At 34.9% G+C, this 22,440-nt stretch overlaps 1 pseudogene; it reads right to left on the minus strand.

Moving 5' to 3' along the window:
• Positions 1 to 5,133: 5,133 nt before the first annotated feature.
• Positions 5,134 to 20,559, minus strand: LOC129873194 (DNA repair protein REV1-like; annotated as a pseudogene).
• Between the last annotated feature and the right edge of the window lie 1,881 nt (positions 20,560 to 22,440).

A 22,440-nucleotide genomic window follows, 5' to 3' on the forward strand; every position in this document is an offset into this window, starting at 1 on the left:
GAGGCTGCTGAAAACCAACTCCTCAACAACCCTTGTGAAATCATACAAGATAACCCCTGACCGAATTGAGCTCCAAATAGCCTCAGGTATTGGCTTAATGTGCGCCATCTCACTGACAAGGTAAAAACAAATTCTTGAACAACATTAACACATTCTGCAAGAATAACAACATAATTTTCTTAAAAAGATTTCTTGAATTTCCTTTATATGTGCAATGCTGATATATTCTTAAAATATGCATTGAAGAATACCAATGTAACTTCAACAAGCCAACAAGTTCCGGATGGAAGAATATCAATGGGAAAAAATTTAGGGTTTAGGGTTTTGATCGGACATCGTCGATGGGACAATTAATAGCAGCAATCCGGTGGAGTACTCTAACTGGAAAACAATTTCTTGAATATCCACTGCGAGGATGACTAAATAACTTACTTTTTTTAAAATATGCATTTAAGAATACTAATGTAACTTTAAAAGGCCAACAAGTTCTTGAATTTTCCTTCTTTTTCATGGATGGAAGAATATCAAGATAATGGCAACAGCAGTAGATAGATCGGCGGGAAAATTGATTTACGATTTAGGGTTTTGATCGGACATTGTCACCGGAACAGTTTAGAATACCAACAAGTTCTTGAATATTTCTTTAAAAGCAAGAATTCCAATATCGAGTTCTCGGATTTTCCTTCTTTCTTTTTCTTAATGAACGAAAGAATACCAAGATAATGGGAAGAGCAGTAATATTAATGGACGATTTAGGGTTTCTACTAGATCAGCAATCCGGTGGGGTACTCTAAGATGAGCCGGTAGCGTATGAAATAGGCGGTCGGTGTATATGATGGTGGTGAATTATTGATTACATGTGGGTGTTACTTATAGTTTTCAAACTAGTTAAAACACGCGGAAAAAAACTAATTTAGTTAATACAAAATATATTACTATTATTTTTAAAAAAATTATTCTACTACTTAATTATTTTTAATTTTAATAAGAAGAGTCTTGTTCTTATTTTGACTTTTTGACTCAATTGTTTGCAAGTGCAAATTTCGGCATATGGAAAGGTACAATAGATACATTAGACTTATATACCTTTCAATTTTGTCATTATTTAGATTTAATATATTTTTTATTACAAAGATAATTTATATATATCTCTATTGTTATAAAGTTGGTTCACATATACCTCTATCGTTATAAAATTGTTTCACTTATATCTTTATCATTACAAAATTAGCTCACATATACCTCTGTTATTACAAAAATTGCTCACATGTACCTTTTTATCAAACGGAAGTAAAAAAAATAAATTTAAATTATTTTTAAAAAAAATATATGTGAGTCAATTGTGTAATAGTTTGGATATATGTAAACTACTTTCATAACAACAGTATTTCAACTCTAAATAACAAAATTGAGGATATATTAGACCCCTCTCGGTACCATCTATTTATTGATAACAAAAGAGATAACTGTCAAAAACACTCTACATTATTTTTTTATTTTGAGTTTCATACCTAAATTATTGGGAGTGTGAATTTTATACATAAACTATCACACATTAGTTTGAGAAATACATTTTTCTCTTTTATTACACTCTCTTCATGTTGTGTGTACTATATTGTCTATATTATTTTAAAAAATTGTTACATCATACCCATATGGCAAAAATTTCACCTTGATAAAAATAAAATAAATTATTAATATTAATTAAAATTAAAAATTAAAATATTACTATCTAAATAAAAATATGTTTTTTATAAAATAAAATATTTTTCTTACTCAACTCCTACTTCCTCTCACCGTAAACCTCCTCACCCCCCCCCCCCCCCCACAAAAAAATTAGTTTTTAATTTTTTTTAAAAAAATCCTTAATCCATCTTTCCCCTTTTTCTAATAATAATTCATATATTACTTTAATCTTTTTTAAAAAAAAAATCTACCCTACCCCCACCTAATCCCTGCTTTTAATTTCTTTTCTCGTTTTATGTTATATAGACCTTTTTAAAAATAGATTTTTTATTTTTGTTATATTCGGTATGCAAGTAAAAAAATATGTACATATCTGACATAAAACGAGAAAAATATAATAAAATAAAAATAAATTAGGAGCCGAGGGTTACATGAGGTGGTGTAGAATTTTATTTCTTTTAAAAAATAAAAATAATATCAAAAAAAATTGGGAAGGAGTGGGTGGTTGGGGGACTGTCACGCCCTGAGTCCTCACCTTAGACGTGACATGACACTCGCAACCCCATTAGGCTTGAGAGTACCAACCAACTTGCTGAACTGAGATAATCTAAAATAAACATCAAATTAAATACTAATGCGGAAGATAAGGCCAATTTTAATTAATTTTCAAAAGAACAAAAGAGGAAAATCAATTCGACTCTTAATAAGAAAAGCAACTTCAACTAACCATATGTCTACGAAACCTCTACTAACAGAAAAAGAAAATCTACGTCGAGACATGGCCCTCGACATACCATGAAAAAAAAAAGACTGATAAAAGAAGAGTCTACTTTTCGAATGATGGAAAGCTCACTACAATGCTAACTGTTGTTCTTGAAAGATCTACTACTATCCGGAACTACAAACTTGTGTCTCCAATCCTACATCATGAAATGATGTAGCATCCAAGGACAGTAGGTACGGCGAGTACTGGCATGCAACCCCAGGGGAATGGACAAACAGTATACATACATGTAATATAACCATAAAAGAAAGGCAAAAATCATAAGTGCAAACCCAAAAGCATTTAGACATAGACCTTTTGGAAATTATTAATCCTGAGTAATGTAGTGTTCATCGACATATGCGACTCACGGGCTATATGGGTCCGGCCCCCAATTCATGTATGCAGCATGAATCGAGAAATATAAGAATCTGACCAGCCAAACTCTCCCAAATAAAGATTGTAGAGGTTGCTTCGATTAACAACCTACAACGGTCAATCATATTTCAGGACAAGGACCTTCCACGCCGGCATACGCGATTTCGGATAATGAGTCACAAGGACTTTACATCTTTTCGGTGATGCTACCAAACTCTCTTTAAGCCCCATTAAAACCTTTACAAGTTTTCATTTATTAAGAGTCATCTGAATTAGGCATATTTCTATTGGTATCGTCATACAAAGACTAGCAAACCATAGTAACCATGCCAAAATGTATAATTAGCCATTTAAAAATACTTAATTCGTCCTTTGAAAATCAAAGATTCATTTTGATAAAGCATTTTGTTCAATGCCATCATCCAAGTCTTTCCAAGTTATAAAACAGCATATGAAATGTAATATATTTAACATTTAAACGGGACGAGAAATAACTCGTTGTTCATCACTTTAAACCAAAGCTTTTGAAAGACTCACAAATTCTCAAATCAGTTATTTCTAGCGAAAAAACCCTTTTGAAAATCATATGAGGCAATTCACCCATTAAAAACTAACAATCCAAGTTCCAAAATCATAATAAAGTAATTTGAACACAATAAATAAGAGACAAACATTTGTAACCAATTTTCATGAAATCATCTCTCAATCCTAACCTCAATTCGTAATTTAGAAACATACGAATAATAGAGTATGAACCTTGTATGAGTAGTTTAAAATAGGGAATGTTCAAACATACTTTTTTGACGAAAAACTTAAGAAATGGACCTCAACCCTAGATCTTGCTTTTTGAAGCCTTGAGGGTTTTCTTTTGAAGTTCTTGAGCATAGGTATTTAGTAGTGAATGAAAGGATTATAATTATGAAAAACTGATTTTCTACGCTTTTAGAGCTGTTTAGATAACCCTCCAAAGATTTTTAAGACAAAAATACCCCTAAAAAAATAAATAATTGGAGTTGGAAGACATAATTTAATTCGAGCAGACAGTGAGGTCCGCTTTGTCTCCGTGTCACGGAGCCCTCGCGTACTTGTGGAGTGTCTCTAGTAAATTAGCCATAACTTTTTACTTCGAAATTGAATTGACACAAATTTGGCGGCGTTGAAAGAAGACTCGTAAAACTTTAATTTGATGGGTTATGGGTAACTTAACTCTTCATACACTAAGAGTTATGACCATTTGAAGTTGACCCAAGTAAAATCTTATATGAAAACTCAATCAATAAAGAAGCTTTCAACTTAGCTTCGAGCTAGAAATTCCTTATGACCTTAATTCATATTCAAAGCTCTTCCTATCGAAAATAATCGTTTTCAATATCTTTTTAACATTAGAAATCATTGGGTTGAAGTCTATACATATTTTAAAAAAATAGTCGGATCATAGTTTTGAAATTCCAGGATGTTACAAGGGGAGGGGGTGAAGTATAATTTTTTGAAAACATTTTATAAAAGAAATTTTAAGTAATATTTAATCACTAAGGCAATCACCTCTTGATTGTCATTACTCAATCTCTTTTTTGAAAACATTTTATAAAAGAAATTTTAAGTAATATTTAATCACAAAGGCAATCACCTCTTGATTGTCATTACTCAATCTCTTTTTTTTCTAATTAACTAATTGCTTAAAGACCTTAGCATATGATCTAGATTGTTTTCTTATTTACCTTTAATATTAACACCTACAAATTAAGTTTGTCTAATACAAATGGTCTAGTTTAGAGTATACCTAGAGTTGAGGCAAAATGAGACCAGCCTAATCTATTGAATGCTTGTGTCATCAAACCTCATACAATCTACTGACATAGAATTTGCTAAAAAAGAACTGCCATATAAAATAACATTTTTGTATTAAAAAAGGACCAAAAATGCCCCTAAACTATACAAAATTGAACAAAAAAGCCTCAGTTAATAATAGTTTAGTCTAAAATTGTCTTTGGCATCAATAGTTTGATCCAAAAATACCTCGATGGTTACTTAATGGACAAAAAATGGGGGGGGGGGGGGGGGGGGGGTTAGAGAATGAGACATACAAATTTAATAATCTCAACAGTTAATTGACGTAACAATCAAATTACCTATTTCATTACGGTAGCATTCCCTTACATTCTATACGCAATGAGATGCTATGACTTTATATGAAAACTGTACAATCCATTTCCTTTTCCTATTTTTTGAGTGTATGTATGTGCATGTGTGGGTGTTGAGAGAGAGAGAGAGAGAGAGAGAGAGAGAGAGTTGATGCCACCAAAAGCTAGTGTAACATTTAGTACATATATTTATTAATTGAATCTGTATAGATGTATCGTGTTATAGATCTAGATTATCCTTCAATGTGGTAATCATAGACTGGATATCTTCAACGCAAAATTATTGCTTGTAGGTAGTAAGCAGAACCAAATTAGGTATACTCATGAGTCACGAGAGCTTTTTAACATTAGGATGATCTTAGTCGCTTTGCTGCACAATGAAGTCTGCTTCAACTCCTCAACAATGAGAGAACATTCTGAGGCAACAATGTACCTCCAAACATGGCAACAACATGAATCAATCCATCAATTATGCTTCATGCCGAAATTTAGTTGGCCTGCTATATTGATCTTCATTCCTCTGCATCTATTCCACTCTATCCATATCAGAGTTCTTGTTCCAACACAAATGAAAACAAAGACAAAAGGAGATAAAGAAAAATATCTTAAATCACGTTTGGTTCTAATTCCCTGTTCTTTCTCTTTTTCTTATGTAAAGGAAGGGGGGGGGGGGGGGCATCAAGGTAGCTCCAAATTCATAAATTAAATATTAACTTACACCTAAAAGCCTTGTTATTCAGGACCCGATTCACTGATGGGGCTACTATTTATGATCCATTTGTATTAGCAAGCTGTGAGTTGCAAACACATAATTGAAACGGCATCTAAGCAATAAGCTAAGCAAGATTCCACGAGAAAGAACAAAAAATCTTTTTCCTCATAAGTTACAGTTCATGATTTACTTGCTATAATCAACCCAATTAAACCATAAAATGAAACTTAAGAGACAATGCGCACAAATGACACTTGAAAGCCTTAAATCCTCGAAACAGAGAACCTCGATGGTATTGGAACAAAAAATCTTTTTCCTCATAAGTTACAATTCATGATTTACTTGCTATAATCAACCCAATTAAACCATAAAATGAAACTTAAGAGACAATGCGCACAAATGACACTTGAAAGCCTTAAATCCTCAAAAATCCATCTTGCTTTCAACGAGATGGAGCACAGAACTGATATAAACTATGCTATTGATACCTCAAAATGGAATAACTAGCCGGAGAAGAAGTGCTTGTCATGCTTTGTTTTCCACATTTAGACAGACATATATCCATCAGAGGGAGGAATACAAATGTTGAAGAGAATAAGCTATAAACTGTAGTAAAAAGTTTGAGAATGTAGGTAAGCAACTAATCAAATATATTAACAACTACAATAAGTACTATACTTTTCCTTTCTAAGACTGATTTGCAAATGGTTTACATGTACTTAGCTTTTTGAATGTATAATATGACAGAGACAAGTATTAGAGAATGTTACCGCAAGAAGTATGACAGATGTTGGCTACTTGTGAATCAGCTTTAAAGTTCCAGCTTTAACCAAAACATTTAACTTCATTCGCAGAGCTAGGTTTGACTTTAATGAATGTTGCAAAACTTAGTGCAATGGTCTTGAAGCTTGAGAAAGGAATGTTGCATATCCAAGCCCAGTTTTGAATAGTTGTGTAGTAATCGGTAACCAGGCATGACCTGCAAAAGGATGGTCAAAGACTCAAAATCAGTGTTACTTATTATAAAGAGCTTCAGGACTCAAATAATAATGTGGGGATTATTACGCGGTGAATAATAAATAATGCTATGCAGGGACTATCAACATTACAGGGGATTTTTGCCTGTAAATACTCATATGCATGCATTGTTGACAAATGTTTTTTTATTCCATAATCCATCCCGCATAAAATAATACATATATACATATATTCTTGCATAAGTCATAAGGATATTAATAATGACAGTTAAATACCGCCAATCAAATGCTGCATTAGTTATCTCAAACTCATTTTTTCTTATGCGGCTAATTGAGTGCGACAAAGTTATGCGGATATTACTTTTCCTTACGTGCCGACAGATGTAATACTATTATGCGGAAATTTACGCTGAGATTTATATTTGCTATTGAGTCCAACCGAACAATTCCAAGAGAAAAAATCATTCAAAGTAAATGCATTATAAGGAAATTCATGAGAAACCAAGAATGGCCATCATGGACTACGCAAAGGCCAAAATAGACCTGATCAATCATAGCTAGTCCACAATCGGAATAAACTTCTTATCAACCTGTTGGAGAACTTAGGCACCCTTTAGGCAGTTTTTATCAGTGGTATCAGTAACCAATGAATCACCAGCAAAATGCAAGACGCCAGAAGTGACATTGGGTATAGAATCCTGATTCTTAAGATTCTCTGTTCCAGTAGCACTCTGCATCTCATATTGGCAAAGGTAAAAGTCCATCTTAAAAAAATAGAGAAGATGTTGCAAAAACATCCGAGATATAGTTAAGGTACTCAACTGTAATCTCTGATGGAAGTCCCTACATTTTGTCCCAGCATCTAAGAAACTTTGAGTTTTTGTTGGTGCAAATTCTAAAAATTTGAATAAAAATGTCAGGCATGACAATTCTATTACAAGATCAGAACTTAAGCAAAATGGAATTTGAAAGAGACTATGTGGCCTAGGAGACTTAGAAAGAGACATTGTAATCTCTAATGCTTTCATGATTAATAAGAAATGCAGTCTAAGATAATCTTGAAAAGTAGGTGAAAGAAATGAAGCTAATTAACTGAAACATGCAAGAAAAATTCAGCTCTTATTCAGGTCAGAAACAAATGGCAGGAATGGTTTATTTTCTTTTAACGCTCCATCTCGTGTACTTTTGCACTCCACTTGAGTTTGTAATTTGCTATTCCAGATGTTAGCAAGTTTCATTTTAATGCTTGGCTTGAGGAGAGAAATATCAGGTCGTGTGAGTTACTAACCTATTTGATTGAGATAATATCATAAAGAGACCTAACCCTTCCAAGAAATTTGATAACATTGCCTTTCATCAGAGAATACACCGTCACCACAACTTGGGGTGGAAGATTGATCACATTAATGGGATGACTGCTGAGGAAGTTCCGAGCAGAGAGCTTCTGCAGAATGATGCAATCTCCTTACATCTCTAGTTTCTACATGATGGACAAGAACATAAATTAGTTGCACACATTTTCTGTCATCATTAATTATTTAACACAAACAAGCACTCAAGGACAAATTACCTGGCATGAGTGGCACATCATGAACAGTCTTAATATTGCTATTTCCTGCTGCCATTCTTGTAGACTCACTCGTGGCAAAGAAGTTCTTCTTGCCCTGGTAAAATGAAGGAGCTGAATGACTTCTTTTACTGTTCTTCTTCCTTATAAGCTCATCTGTTTTACCTCGATTTCCAGCATCAATCCATTTATTCGCGTCCCCATCCACCCTAGAGGAGAGAGAGCATAGCTTGTGGTATCAAATAATTATTAAAATTTTCTTCACCATGAGAATGTATATGTGACAAATAATCTCCATCATAATTGAATTCAGAAGAACCTGAACTATAAACGTCCCACGGATCAAGTCCTCCTATACTGCCCATATCCTCTCTAGAACAAGCATAAAAATTGAGATCAAACTTTGCAGGATTTGGGAACAAGCGGTCCTCTTTTTCTAAATTATTTACAACAGGAACCAAGAGATTATGTACCATGATTCCAAAATTATATGTGACACCAACTTCATGTTTAACAAAAGTTTCAATCCAATTTCAGCGATGTAAGGATTAACATCTTAAAACCTGGTCCCGCGGAAGGATCTGGTGGTAGAGGATATAGTTCTGGACTAAAGGACAGCAGGCCAGAACCATAATTTAAAGTCTCTTTAGCGAAGTCCATAAGATGATCATCTTCATCTAGAATGTCCTTGTTTAATGAAGATTTTTCTAAATCTCCTGACAAAAAATTTGACCTCTTTTATGCCTTGCTCTGAGTTTTGCACCTGGAGAAGTTCTCAAAATATATTTCCCTGCCTCTAGGAGACCTTTGATTTAGGACCTGTTTAACATTCTATTTAATAATTTCTAGTATTTATTAAAACAATTAGAACGTTAGAGTAGTGTGGATTGTATCTAATACAGGTTACACCTACTGGCAGGCAGCCTCAGCCAATAGCGGCAACTAGCATTACTGTTCTCCAACAGGCAACAACCCACCCCCTCACCCATCAAAGACCGGCACCCTTTACTTTCGGTGCCCTTCTCTCTTCAGTATCACATCTCTCTCTAGTGGTCGTTCCGGAGAGAACATGCCTCTTTTTAGCAATTGGTCAAGAAGACCCCTTTCCAATGATAGTTCTAGCGATGTCATTCCTCTCTCCGAAAACCATTCGAATAGAGTCACACCTCTTCGCTAAAACTTTCTGACAGAGTCGTGACTCTCTTCAGATGATCTTCTGGTCACGCCTCTTTTCGAGGAGCGTTCCCACAACATCGTGCCTCTTATCGGTGATTATTTCTGTAGTGAAATGACTCTTTCTGGTCATTTTTCTGACAGCAAAATCAACTTTCCTGGTAAGCTTCTATCTACTGGAACTTCTCTAGCCAGATCCTCCGGTGCAATTCAGTTTCTTATGTTTTCACTATAAGCAAACTAAGGTGGTTTCCCCACTTTGTGATGGACTAATGTCCAATATTAGATCATGCTAGGTGTTAGTATCAAGTTAGTCCCTCACCCATTAAATAAGAGATGTGAATTGTATTTCACGCCTTCTTATAAATGTACCATATATCCTATTATTACCAAGTCTTAAATATATTTCTCTTCTATTTCTTCAAAGAAGAGAAAAGATACTAATTCTAACATGAAGGAGGTAAGTTGATACCTTTTGAAACAAAGGATACATAAAAAAGGTATCCTCGAAAGCTAATGAGTCTCTAGAATAATGAAAAGTTCAACAGTGTTAGCATTTTTAATAGGTCAAAGCTGCGTTTCCAGACTCCACAGCTGAAGAGTGAAGATCAACATAAAATTTTCTGGTTGGGCTCAAAAATTTTTTCTGTAAAACAGAAAATTTTCTTGTCAATCAGATGGCTTAGACTGACCTACAAGTTTGAAACTCCTGAGAATATGAGCCACCTCTCTACCCTGATCAAAGAAACTAAAACTTACCATTGTCATCCACCTTCACATAGCAGGTTCCAATGCCTATAGCAACAGATACCTGGTGGAAAGTGGGTTAAGTCCAAACTAGGAGTACACTACTTATAAGAATAGCAAACATAAAAAGAACAGCCCTATAAATCTCATGGAAAAAAAATAGAGTTGTGATATATGAATGGAACATCATACAAAGAGAAGATATAGAAAATGTTAACCAAAGTTGAGTTTTTCGTTTTTCCTTGGTCAGGAAAATATACTGAAATAAGTTGATACAAAAATATTGAAGGACCTGCAAATTAAACAGTGGTTGTTAGGGAAACAGAGGGTAGAAAAGATAACTTATCACATCTCTTATCCATTAATTTGGGCTTGTATACCTTCACTGTGTAAACATCAGGACCTGAAATGTATCCTGAGAGCTTGAATGAACCATCACTTGCATTGAATTTGTTAAGGGAAAGATGAATCCCAAACTCACTGGACAATAGTGGAACTGGAGAAGGAGAAGCAAGTGTGCAACGCAGGTCTTCCTCACTGCATGCAAATGAACAAATTATAAGAAAGCAGACAGAAAATATCCTTAAGTTAGCTGGTGTAACAAAGACGGTAGGAGATGTACAAGATCAGAGACTCTTTCAGAGAATGCAAGACCTTCTTTGGGCTTCCAGATCATATATGCAAACCAAACGATCAACTTCGCTGTTCAATGTCAGAAGCACTGCCAAAACTCATCGCTATGTTATTAAGTAATTTATGTTTTGTCCTTTGGAAACAAATCTAGAATTGATATCTGCATTACGAAGGTCAAGGAAAAAGAAAACACCATAATTACAAGCATCTGATATAGAAAATGTTAAGCAAATATTAATTTTCCGCTTTTCTTTGGTGGAAAATATACTGAAATAAGTTGATATAGAAATATTGAAGGACCTGCAAATTAAACAGTGATTGTTAGGGAAACAGAGGGTAGAAAAGATAACTTATCACATCTCTTATCCATTAATTTGGGCTTGTATACCTTCATTGTGTAAACATCAGGACCTGAAATGTATCCTGAGAGCTTGAATGAACCATCACTTGCATTGACTTTGTTAAGGGAAAGATGAATCCCAAACTCACTGGACAATAGTGGCACTGGAGAAGGAGAAGCAAGTGTGCAACGCAGGTCATCCTCACTGCATGCAAATGAACAAATTATAAGAAACCAGACAGAAAATATCCTTAAGTTAGCTGATTCAACAAAGACGGTTTCGATATCAATAATTTGAAGGAGAAGATATACAAGATCAGAGACTCTTTCAGAGAATGCAAGACCTTCTTTGGGCTTCCAGATCATATATGCAAACCAATAGATCAATCAGGTGAGCGGACAGCTTTAGAAGTAAAGTATGTAAATCAATAGTTTAAATTTGTTTGAATTGTGAGAAAACTATAAGTACTTGGAGTGCATTTGCTTCCTTCGAACTGGTTGGTTGTAAAATATATCACGAACAATGAATGCAAAAAGAAAAATCCCAACAATTTCCTTATTAGGAAACAACAGTCAATTCATGTATCAGGTAGGTTCTTCAGAATTACCTGTTGTACCCAGGGGCGGACCTACATTGGGTGAAGGGGGTTCATCCGAACCCCCTTCGTTAAAAAATTACACCGTATATATAAGATAAATTTTTTAATTTATGTGTATATATTTAACATTGAACCCCCTGAACATAAGCCAAAGGACTAGCTCAGTGGCAAAGGGGTTCAATATTTCGCCTTAGCTTGTCTCAGCTCGCGGGTTCAAATCTGAATAAGCACATTTTTTTTTTCTGATTAGCGTGTTTAATTTTTTTTGAACCCCCTTCATAAAATTCCTGGTTCCGCCACTGGTTGTACCAACATCTTGTTTACAATCATCAACTCCAAGGTACAAACATGTGACGTCCTGTAAACAATAGCAAGAACAAAGGCCAAGTTAGTAGTTTTATACCTATCCTAATGGATACTACCAACTAAATCTCAAAAGTACCTCACCTTCAAAACCTTACGATATCCTTTTGTCCTACCATGAGTTTTAGTAACAATTTCCAACAAAAGAAAAGTCAGAAATGGAGCTCGGAGCCTCTTCTTTAAAGCCAAAGCTTGCTGGGAGAGCATGCATACCTCCTGAATGCCTGTATTTTGATGTCACTGGAGTAAAGGAAGTATAAGAAACCATAGTTAAAATGGCCAGACAAAAAGGAAGCACGACATAAAATGAAAGAAACAGGCACATATACCGTCTCCATAAGCACCAATATGTATATTCCAACTCAACTTCAGCTAAAATAAATAATCAAAACATCTTTACATACAGTAGTGATCAAAAACATTTATATTTTATCTCTCTCTCTCTCTCTCTATCTATCTATCTATCTATCTATATATATATATATATATATATATATATATATATATATATCCCCTCCTCTTTTTTTAGGGACACGGTACAGGTAAATAAAGTTTTTCATTGCAAATGAAGCACCAGGAATGCGATGTACATGAACATCTTACAATAAAAGCAAAAACCAAAATGTAAGCATCAAAATCTGTAAGAACTTCCTATTACGTTACCAGAATTAGAAAATAGGAAAGTACCGTAAACCAATCACCTTTTCAGATTACGCGAACAATCGAACACTAAGTTAGAAAACTCAATTTTTAAAACTGTAAACAAATGTCACCTAAGTAGTTTACCTTAACTTGGCGCTGAATGGATTCCACAAAGCAATGATCTCATAGAGTGGCTTGAAGTATAAACAACTATACATTTGTCTTCATCTTTGAGTAAGCTGTTGAGGTAAGAGGAAATTGAAATGGACAACTAATAGAAGTGAATAACAGAAGTTTGACTAAAGATAACGTATAAAGGAAAAAAAAACATATAAAAGCACAAGCTTTCAGAATTTTGTTGGCACCCTTCGGCTTCATCTCCACCGGTTCTTGTTGATGTATAATCAAAAGAAAATGAGAGGGGTGGAATAAATTAAAGGGAGACGTTAATTGGAGGAAGGGAATAACATTAAACGGGGTGTTAGTTAAGTGGGTAGTAAATATTCTGCAAAGATCGAATCTCTCTCCTGGCAGTGCACTCTCCAGTCATTTTCTTTGGCTGCGGGAAGGAAGCTCAAGTGTAGCTTTGCAACTCTGGGCTCTGCACCTCTTTTTCTTGATCTCATAAATCACAGGTATATCTGAAAAGAGGAGCAGGGAATGGGATAACAATAGATGAGGAGGGTACTTCAACAACTTCATTCATAAGAGAAAAGAAAGCGATAAAACTATACGATGTCATAACACTGAAATGATTTACACCATCTGATGCATAAGTAACTTTCTTCCACTAATGAAACCTTCCACAATTTGGTCCCCCCCCCCCCTCCCTACTTTTAGGGAGGTAGGTGGGGAACTACAGCCTACAGAAGGGAATGTGGAGTGGACAAAGCCACATCAAACAAAATGTATCCTAAGTGATGTTGCATAAAAATGTCGAGTACAATTGCTCTCACCGAGAGTTACTTCCAGTCCATAGATTCGCAACAGTATCCTCAATAAAGAGAAGGACGGGGCAACAAACATACAAATAACATTAAGAACCAACTAGTCACCATAAGCATAAAAATCCCACGACAAATATATTTCTCGTGGTGCAGTGACAAAAATATCACAAACTTATTAACAAGCATTACCAATGTATGCAATAAAAATTCTATTAGGAATTTCAAGAAATCAGAGAGAAACAATAAACAACCATATCATTTCAAAAAATACTTGGCCAGAAATTAAAAAAAATCAATATGCAGCTGGATGTCGCCATCTCCTAAAGATAGCAAGGCTCCAAGAAGATTGATGTAGCAAATATCTGGATCTCCTAAAGATAGCAAGGCCCCTGCGCTTTGATACATCTCTGCCAAAACGCACAAAATCTGACAATTGTTCGGCATACTTCTTTCTCAAAAGAAACAACCGCCATGCCAACAAGGGATTTCTTAAGCACTGATTAAATGATAGTTTCACAAGACGAGATATTCTCATTTCATCGAATGATCATACATTTGGAAACATTTTAACCATGAGTTTAACAAAATATCATTAGCTGAAATAAACTCCAGGAGCTGAGTAAGCCAAATAGGTGTAAATGCTGTCTTAATGTATCCCCCGTTTCATCAGCTCTAGTTAATGAAGGTTCCAAGGATGCTTGACTTTACATGGGCGTGTGCCCATGAGACTGGGGAACAAGTGGCAAAGAGGACTCTGACTCAAGCAGACAGCATAAACAAGAAGATTAATCCACCGAATACCTGCAACCCCCACTGGCCTACTTATCAAACAACACTACACCACCACGACTCCCTCCTCCTCCTTCCATAGCGTAGGAAGATCGGAATAATTCAACTAGTGTCATCCATGCTAGACTGAAATCCTTGGTTTCCTACGTTGTCACTCCAGCTCCTAAACGCTAGGCCACCCGGCTTGGCAGAAATTCTGCTCACGAACTCTTACAAACATACCCCTTAATACGATTTGCTGTACCTTCCTGGTACTAGCTTTAATAAAATACCATTATCTTATTATCTTTGAAAACAAATATACTAACAAACATAAAATGAACAAGAAGATCTCTGTAGCAAGAGATGCAATGATTCATGAAGTACTCTTGTAGTGTTTCTTCAAGCGTGAAACGTATCTCAGAGAAACCAGATCAAAACAGTGCTTGTTGTACACAAAATATAACTAGATGGAAAATCAAAAACGCGAGAGCAATCACCAATATATTGCAGAAGGAAACAAATACTAAACAATGAGAACCCTGGAAATCATACGCAGCTGCCCACAAGTTGTGATTCGTCTCCTGTTCAACTTCTCTTCCAACACATGGCCGATTCCGGGAAATGCTTTTACTGGAAGTTCACACAGGTGCTCCTCCACCTAATATAACCAACAAGATAAATCAGGACAATGAAATCACAATAATTATTTTACTTCTCTAAAATGATCTCCAAGTCTTTGTTTTCCTCTGTTGCCACTACATGCAGTAGACACTAAAATATAAGATGATCAAAAAGGGAGTTAATCAACAAAGATCTAAACAAGAGAAATGTGTTTGATATTGAATATAGTATCTGTGATGGGATAAAACTAAGTGATCAAAATAGCCCTTTTCTGGGACTAATCCTCGATAAAATATTCGCAGATTGTTTTTCCTTTTTAAAAGGTAATAAGAAAGTTGTAATTTATTAAAAAACATTAGTAAAATAATTCAAGGATTCATGTTGATTTCCATCTAACACCAGATTCTTGCTGCGGAAAAGGTTATTGTGCCTGAACAGGATGGACATAAACAAAGTAAAACAAAAAGAGCCTCGTGTGGCAATGGAGAAACATCTCACGTGGCAAGGGCATGGAGAAGCCCCGGCAGAAACTTCGGTTTATGAAAGTGGAGCCTATAAAATCTAATTTGATTTGCAGGCATGTCCTTTCTAGGAGTACGTGAAAATTCACAATGCATAGTGGACTATCAGGTAAGAAGAGATTAACTACAAATAGTTAAAGAGAAGGCAATGACATGTAACCAACAAAGATGTAGCTGCAAAATATGGTTTGGGATACAGTAGAAGATACACATATTTAGATGACAAAGATCAAGACATAAGTTCTCCCCCCTCTTCATACATCAAAAAGACAGCTCGAAATAAGCTACCTTCTCAGCAGGGATGTAACACCGCCCGTCTGGTTTTGCAATCCTAGTAGCAAGACGCGCCATAAGCATATTCTCAGCAATACCAGCACTAGTAGTACAGCCTGTCGCATCAAGAATCTCCTCTCTGATCACTAAGACAAAAGCTTGAATGTCCTCTACTCCAGAATCAGTGGCATCTAAAAAAGCTTCGTCACAACTTACGGCCTGCATTCAGTAGCAATTATCAATCAGGAGATGAGAACATCGTGAAGTTGTTCAACAAGTAGTTTTGAGGCCATACCTGCACTTTGTTGCAGTGCTTGTGCAATATGTTATAAAAGCGATCAGCAACCTGCAAATGAAATCAGATTTTATAGGACTTGATAGCCAAATACAAAAGAATCCAATTAAAAGGGGAAAAAGAACAAGATGAAGATACCGAAATATCATGACCACCTACTCATAAGCCTCGAAGTCATAAGAAAGAATGACTAGATGAGGGCAACGTGACTTGGCATCTCTGACAAACATTCCAGCCTCAACTCCTATGAGAAAAGAGCTTGAATGGAGATCAAATTTCGGACACAGGATGAAGATCAATTAAGAAAAAATTGAATTACTGGCTGAAAGACTAACCATAACCCCTAGCAGGATAATTGGCTGAAGATATTTCTGCTGTTCTGCGTGGATTATCTGAATGGCAAATGGCAACAGGTTTATCCTTCAACTCGGGGCGATTTCTAATGACCACAGACACAAAAAAGCAATCCTGAACAAGCAAAGTTGAACTGATTGTTTTAGCATAGAGAATAATCAACAGAGACGGGTAGAATGTCATATATATGATATATATGACATTCCTTTAGATCAAGAAGCGTGAGACGGGAGAGGAGACAGAACATAGACGCAGTCACAACAACATAAAGAGGAAAAGACGAGTTTTCAGACCATCGAAGCAGAAATTACCATATCCACATGAATAATCATTGTCTTATTTGCTGTTGCTGAAGAACTAGGGCTTGAAGTTGTGCATTTAAACCCATCAGGGGAGCTAGGAAATCGTTTACGATACCGGTTTCTCCAGGTGCCAATGAAATGCAACCTAGAATGCTGAAGACAAAAGCACACAAGGAATATGTCAACCAGTTTGTCACTAGGTGCTTTTAGTATTTGATATGCAATTATTTATCAATGTGCACATACATTTATGTATTTATTCATCATACAATGCAATAGCTACAAATAAACAAATTCAAAATAACAGGTCCACGAGCAAAAGCAGATAATTTCTTCGCATCAGAAGGCCCCAGAAAATCTGGATGCCAAGAATTTAATAGAAGTAATATAAGCAACACAATATCTAGGTATGAGTTGGCTGTTGATTCTTGATATTTGGTTTCTCAATTGAAAAAAGGAATTGAGATTAGATCTTCCACAATCTTGAAAGGTCTATTCATTGTGTCATCCCAGATCCAGCAACAGCAGAAGCAAAAGCATAAAGTAAGTTGATAATGGTCAATCACTAGAGGAAATTTTAACCCAAAAAAAAGAAGGTTGCTATGAGTATGTGGATCTCATTTAGGCAATTATTGAAGAAAAGAATACCAATGTCATATTCACCTTTAACATGCTTTTCTTTATGAGCTCAGCCTTGTCTATCCTTTGAGCAAAACCTTTTTGCGCATGAAAGGCCCCTCTTTGGTGCCCTATTATGGTAAAAATAACATATCCTGGCATTTCACCTATCAAAGGTGTTGGAGATACATAACATCCCACAAGTTATCAATATTATCAATATTGTGTGTGTGCGTGTGTATACTATATCCCACGTCGTTTGAATAAAGGGCATCGCGGGGAGTTCATCTTAAGTTACTCGAACCATTGCCTCAAAGTCCAGGTTGGATGTTTAGTCCAACACATCTATCAAAATCAACTTCATAAGCCTGTTTTTCCGCACTTATTAGTCCGCATTGAAATTTACATGTGAGCTCCAAAAACCAGATTATATTTGCAGGTAGGTGTTGTAATATGTGACGATATATAACTTAACAATGATAACAATATAAACTAACTTTCTAACGCCAACGCTAAACACTTTAGCAAAAAGGAAAAAGAGAAATGAACTTGAGAGTAGAGAATGTTCATTACAATCGTCTTTTTTTTTGGGAGGGGTGGGGGGTGGGGATAAATACAAGATGTTCGAGCAAGAGCAAAGCCAAGATAGCAATGTGTGTACCTTAAAGTAATTTTCCACAAAATTACCATCAACTAGAGTTGAATGGCGCTGATTAGGAGACCTAGGAATCTTTAAATTTGATGGCCCCATGTTAACAGGATTACTCATCCAGTCGCTACAAACTGATGCATCGTTATGAGGACTGGGAGGTGCTGAAAATGGAGCTTGGCTTCTATCTCCACTTGCAGCATCACTCAGTTCTTGCATTGCCATGCTACAACTTGACTCTTCCACTCTATCTACATTGTAGCTTGCTTGCATTAGATCTTTAGATTCTAGAGCAAAAGGCTACAAATCTTCTGCAGATTGCCACTCTTCAAAGGATATAGGATCTTCAATTGCTCCAGAATATGACAATGGGCTCTCAACTCTAGATGTGGCTTGGGCAGTTGAACATGTTGTCGTATCATCATAAATAGCAATGTTTTCTGAGAAGAAAGCAGATAGCTTAGGCTGGTTATTAACTTCACTTGCAAGCTGATCAAGCTGATAAGGAACCCCTGAAAACAACAAAACAACGATAGAAAATCTAATAAGTAAACAAGCAGTCAACTTGCTCGTTTGCATTAAAAATCAAGTCATAGAAATATAAACTTACAATTCAGAAGCTTACTTGCAGAGACAGAATCCAACACCCATGTGGGTTTGACTACTGGAAGTCCCCTGCTAAAGGACCTTTATGAAATTCAGACTAAACTTAGAAGAAAATACTTTTATTTTCAGCAGAGATGCAAAAAATAAGAAACTGATGAACTTGGTTTTACAACTGACCTTAAATTCTTGACCTTACTGTCAGGAAGATTGCTACAGATTATATGAGTAACACGACGCCTAGAAAAATAATTTTCAAAACGGCCTCCATGCTTCACCATATATCCTCGAAGTTCCTGGATAGATATTGTTGAAATCAATAAACTACAAGAGAAGCAACCTAATCTTCCATATGAGAAAATCCAGTGAGGTACAGAAAAGGATATGATAGCTATATAATCAAGGTATTGATTACAATGATGATGGATGTTTGAACACGGGTTTACATGCAGATTGAATGAACTCTTCGCACAAGTAAGAGTACAAGTAATTGTTTGTTTCGCCAATTCAAAAGTTAGAGAAGCTTTTTATTGATGAAACAGCATTTGACATCATTCATCATTCGATTCAGGATCTTTTACGTCGTCAATCTTCAAGCAATCATATCAGATTAATCCCCGGCAAGAAAATCACGTGAAATAGACCAGAAAGAAACCATAATGTACTAAACCTGACTGGAAGGAACCGTGTATCCATCAACAAAAATGGATACGCCCTGAAATATAGGTTTTGAAGAACTTGGACCACTGAGAAAAGTGCTTGATGCCTCCGCCTCAAACTGCTCGTGAAGCTTCTGATTCTTCACGGCCATGTAACTACAGCAAAGTCGTCAAAAGCCACAATAAGAAGATCAGGAAGTCAGCACCAAGAAGGGGTCATATAGCATGCACTACACGCATCAAATCAGAGAGGAGGGTTGCATTTATGAAGTATATTGTGCAAGAAGTAAATTGACCATATAGAGGAGACATATGAAGTGAAACTCTACAAAAAATCCATTAGGCTATATTCGTGCCTTTCTATGTGGACTCGTTTCATTCCAAGAATTAACGTCTATAAACTAACAGGAACAATATTTCTTGATGATCAACATATTCCACTGGTGGTCCATCTTAAACTTTCTTGGTGATCATCTATTGGAAATTAACTCAAAGGAAAACCATTCAAATATTCAAGAAAATGTACAGAACCAAGAACAAGTCATATAGCATACACTATGCACATCAAATCAGACTATCAGAGAGGAGGGCTGCGTTTATGAAGTATATTGTGCAAGAAGTGAACTAGACCATATAGAGAAGACATATGAAGTGAAACTCTAAAAACAGTCCATAAAAATCAATCAACTAGTTAGACTCGCCTATAAAAATACTCTATATTAGTTCCATTCTATATAGACTCGTTTCATTCCAAGCATTGTTGTCAAGAATAATATTTCTTGATGATCAACACCAACTTTCTTGATGATCATCTATTCGAAATCAACTCAGGGGAGAACTGTTCAAATATTCAAGATAGTGTACGAATGGTCTAATTAATATTCAAGATAGTGTACACAACGTTCAAATATTCGCAAGATCAATGCAAACAAAGTAAAGAAAGAAGAAGAATAAACCTTCCGAAATTGGAGAAAGGTGAACTTATTGAAGGCAGGACGAGAAGCAGAACGAGATTTGCACCCCAGGCAATACCTAGGTCTTTTGACTCGCCTTCTTCTTATTGTTGCTTTGATTGCTTCTGTTACTCCAATTTGAATTTGAGGTTCGTTTAGAATTGGAACCGGAGTTCGCAGAGCGTGAGTGTTCCATAGTCGTCTCCGAGTTTGAGAGTTGAGGAGACGCTGTGCCCAATTTCTAAAATGAAGCGGCAAATAAAAGCAATGGGCAGGGATGATTTATAAACACACACGGTTACAAATTTATTTTGGAAGAATAGCTTGGAAGCCCTTATAATTATTTGATTTGTCATTATCCTAGTATATGTATTGTTTATGGTGTTTTGATTATTATATGATTTATTTGTTTTAATTCCTCTTTGGTATATTTTTACACGATTTCTTGTTATTTGTTATATTTTTTCTATTGTCTCCATAGTCGTCTCCAAATTCTGAGAGTTGAGATGTAGAAATTGAAACGCCGATGGAATTGCGCAATTTCTAAAATGAAGCGGCAAATATAAGCTGATGTATTGATTTTCCATTAAATAAAATAATTTTCTAGCTCTATTTAAACTGATAATTATATAGTTATATAAATTACAATGAGAAATACATAAAAGCCTAAATTTTGAAAGTGCATGAACATAAACATTTATTAACAAAGTTTCACTTGTACAACAACTTAATATTCCAACACTAAAATATATATTTTTATATACAAGAAGTTCATCCATTATGAACCAAACTAATTAGATAGTAGACCAGTAAGAAATCCAACTCACAAATATGTATCAAGTCATATACATAATATTAAATAAAATTTTGTGGTTAATATTATGTACTTTATATTCAATGGGTAAAAATATAAGTAGATAAATCTGAATCGGTTAACGTTTATATAACACCTCGAAAATTTCTATGCTAAGACCCGAATATTTCTTTTATATTCGGTACGCAAGTAGGAAAAAATATTATCATAAAAATATATGTACATATCTAGCACAAAACAAGAAAAATATATATAAAAAAATATAAATTAAGAACGGAGGGTTAGATGGAGTTGGTATAATTTTATTTTTTAAAAAAATAAAAATAATAATATTTTTTAGGAAGGAGTGGGGGACAGGGGTAAAGTATGATTTTTTTTCAAAATATTTTATAAAAGAAATTTTAAATTTTTTTAAAAATAAAAGGACGGGGATTGTAGGGGGGAGAGGTGGTGGAGTGCGTGAGTAAAATATTTTAAATTTTATTTTAAAAAAAATAATTTCTTGTTTAAAAATTAATTTCTTTTATAAAAAAATAATATTTTTTGGGATAAAAATAATTTAATCTTTAACTTTTAACTAATATTAATAATTTATCTAATTTTTGTCAAGGTGACATATTTTATCCAGGTGGAAAGTCATGTGGCAAGATTTTGTCAAAAAATAGAGAGAGTAAAGAGAGTATATTACGCACACCACTAAGATGTGTTTCATAAACTAATAAGTGAAAGTTTAGATATGAAACTCACATTTCCAATACTTTATGTATGAAACTAACAAAAATGATAGTTTAAATTATTATTTTTACGCTTATCTTTTATAAAAATGGCATAAAGAGCATAGCAAGTAGCAACTAATTTTACCTAAAACACCCTTGTCTCTAAGGACTTGTTTGGCCAAAAATATGATTCACTTTTTCCTAAAAGGGAAAAGGTTCAAGAATATCCCAAACCTATTGGAAATGGCTCAAAAATACCCTCTACTCCACCTTTTGGTCTAAAATTACCCTTCACAATTGTTTTTGGTTCAAAAATACCCCTTCTTTCATCATTTAGTCTAAAATTACTCTCAAACTAAATTTAATTTAATTGAATTCTTTAACCAATTAGTTAATTTTTTATTTGTTCTAAAAGATAATTTTTTTATTTATTCAAATTTTTAAAATTAGCTCATCCCAAAATATTTAAGTCTAACGTAAAATAAAATAAGAAATTTATTTAAGGTGGAGGGGAGGGTATTTTTGAGCCATTTTCAATAGATTAGGGATATTTTGGACCAAAAGGTTGAAGAAGAATATTTTTGAGTCATTTCCAATAGGTTAAGGATATTCTTGGCCTTTTT

The sequence above is a fragment of the Solanum dulcamara genome, chromosome 11 (genome assembly GCF_947179165.1).
Source record: "Solanum dulcamara chromosome 11, daSolDulc1.2, whole genome shotgun sequence".
NCBI lineage: Eukaryota > Viridiplantae > Streptophyta > Magnoliopsida > Solanales > Solanaceae > Solanum > Solanum dulcamara.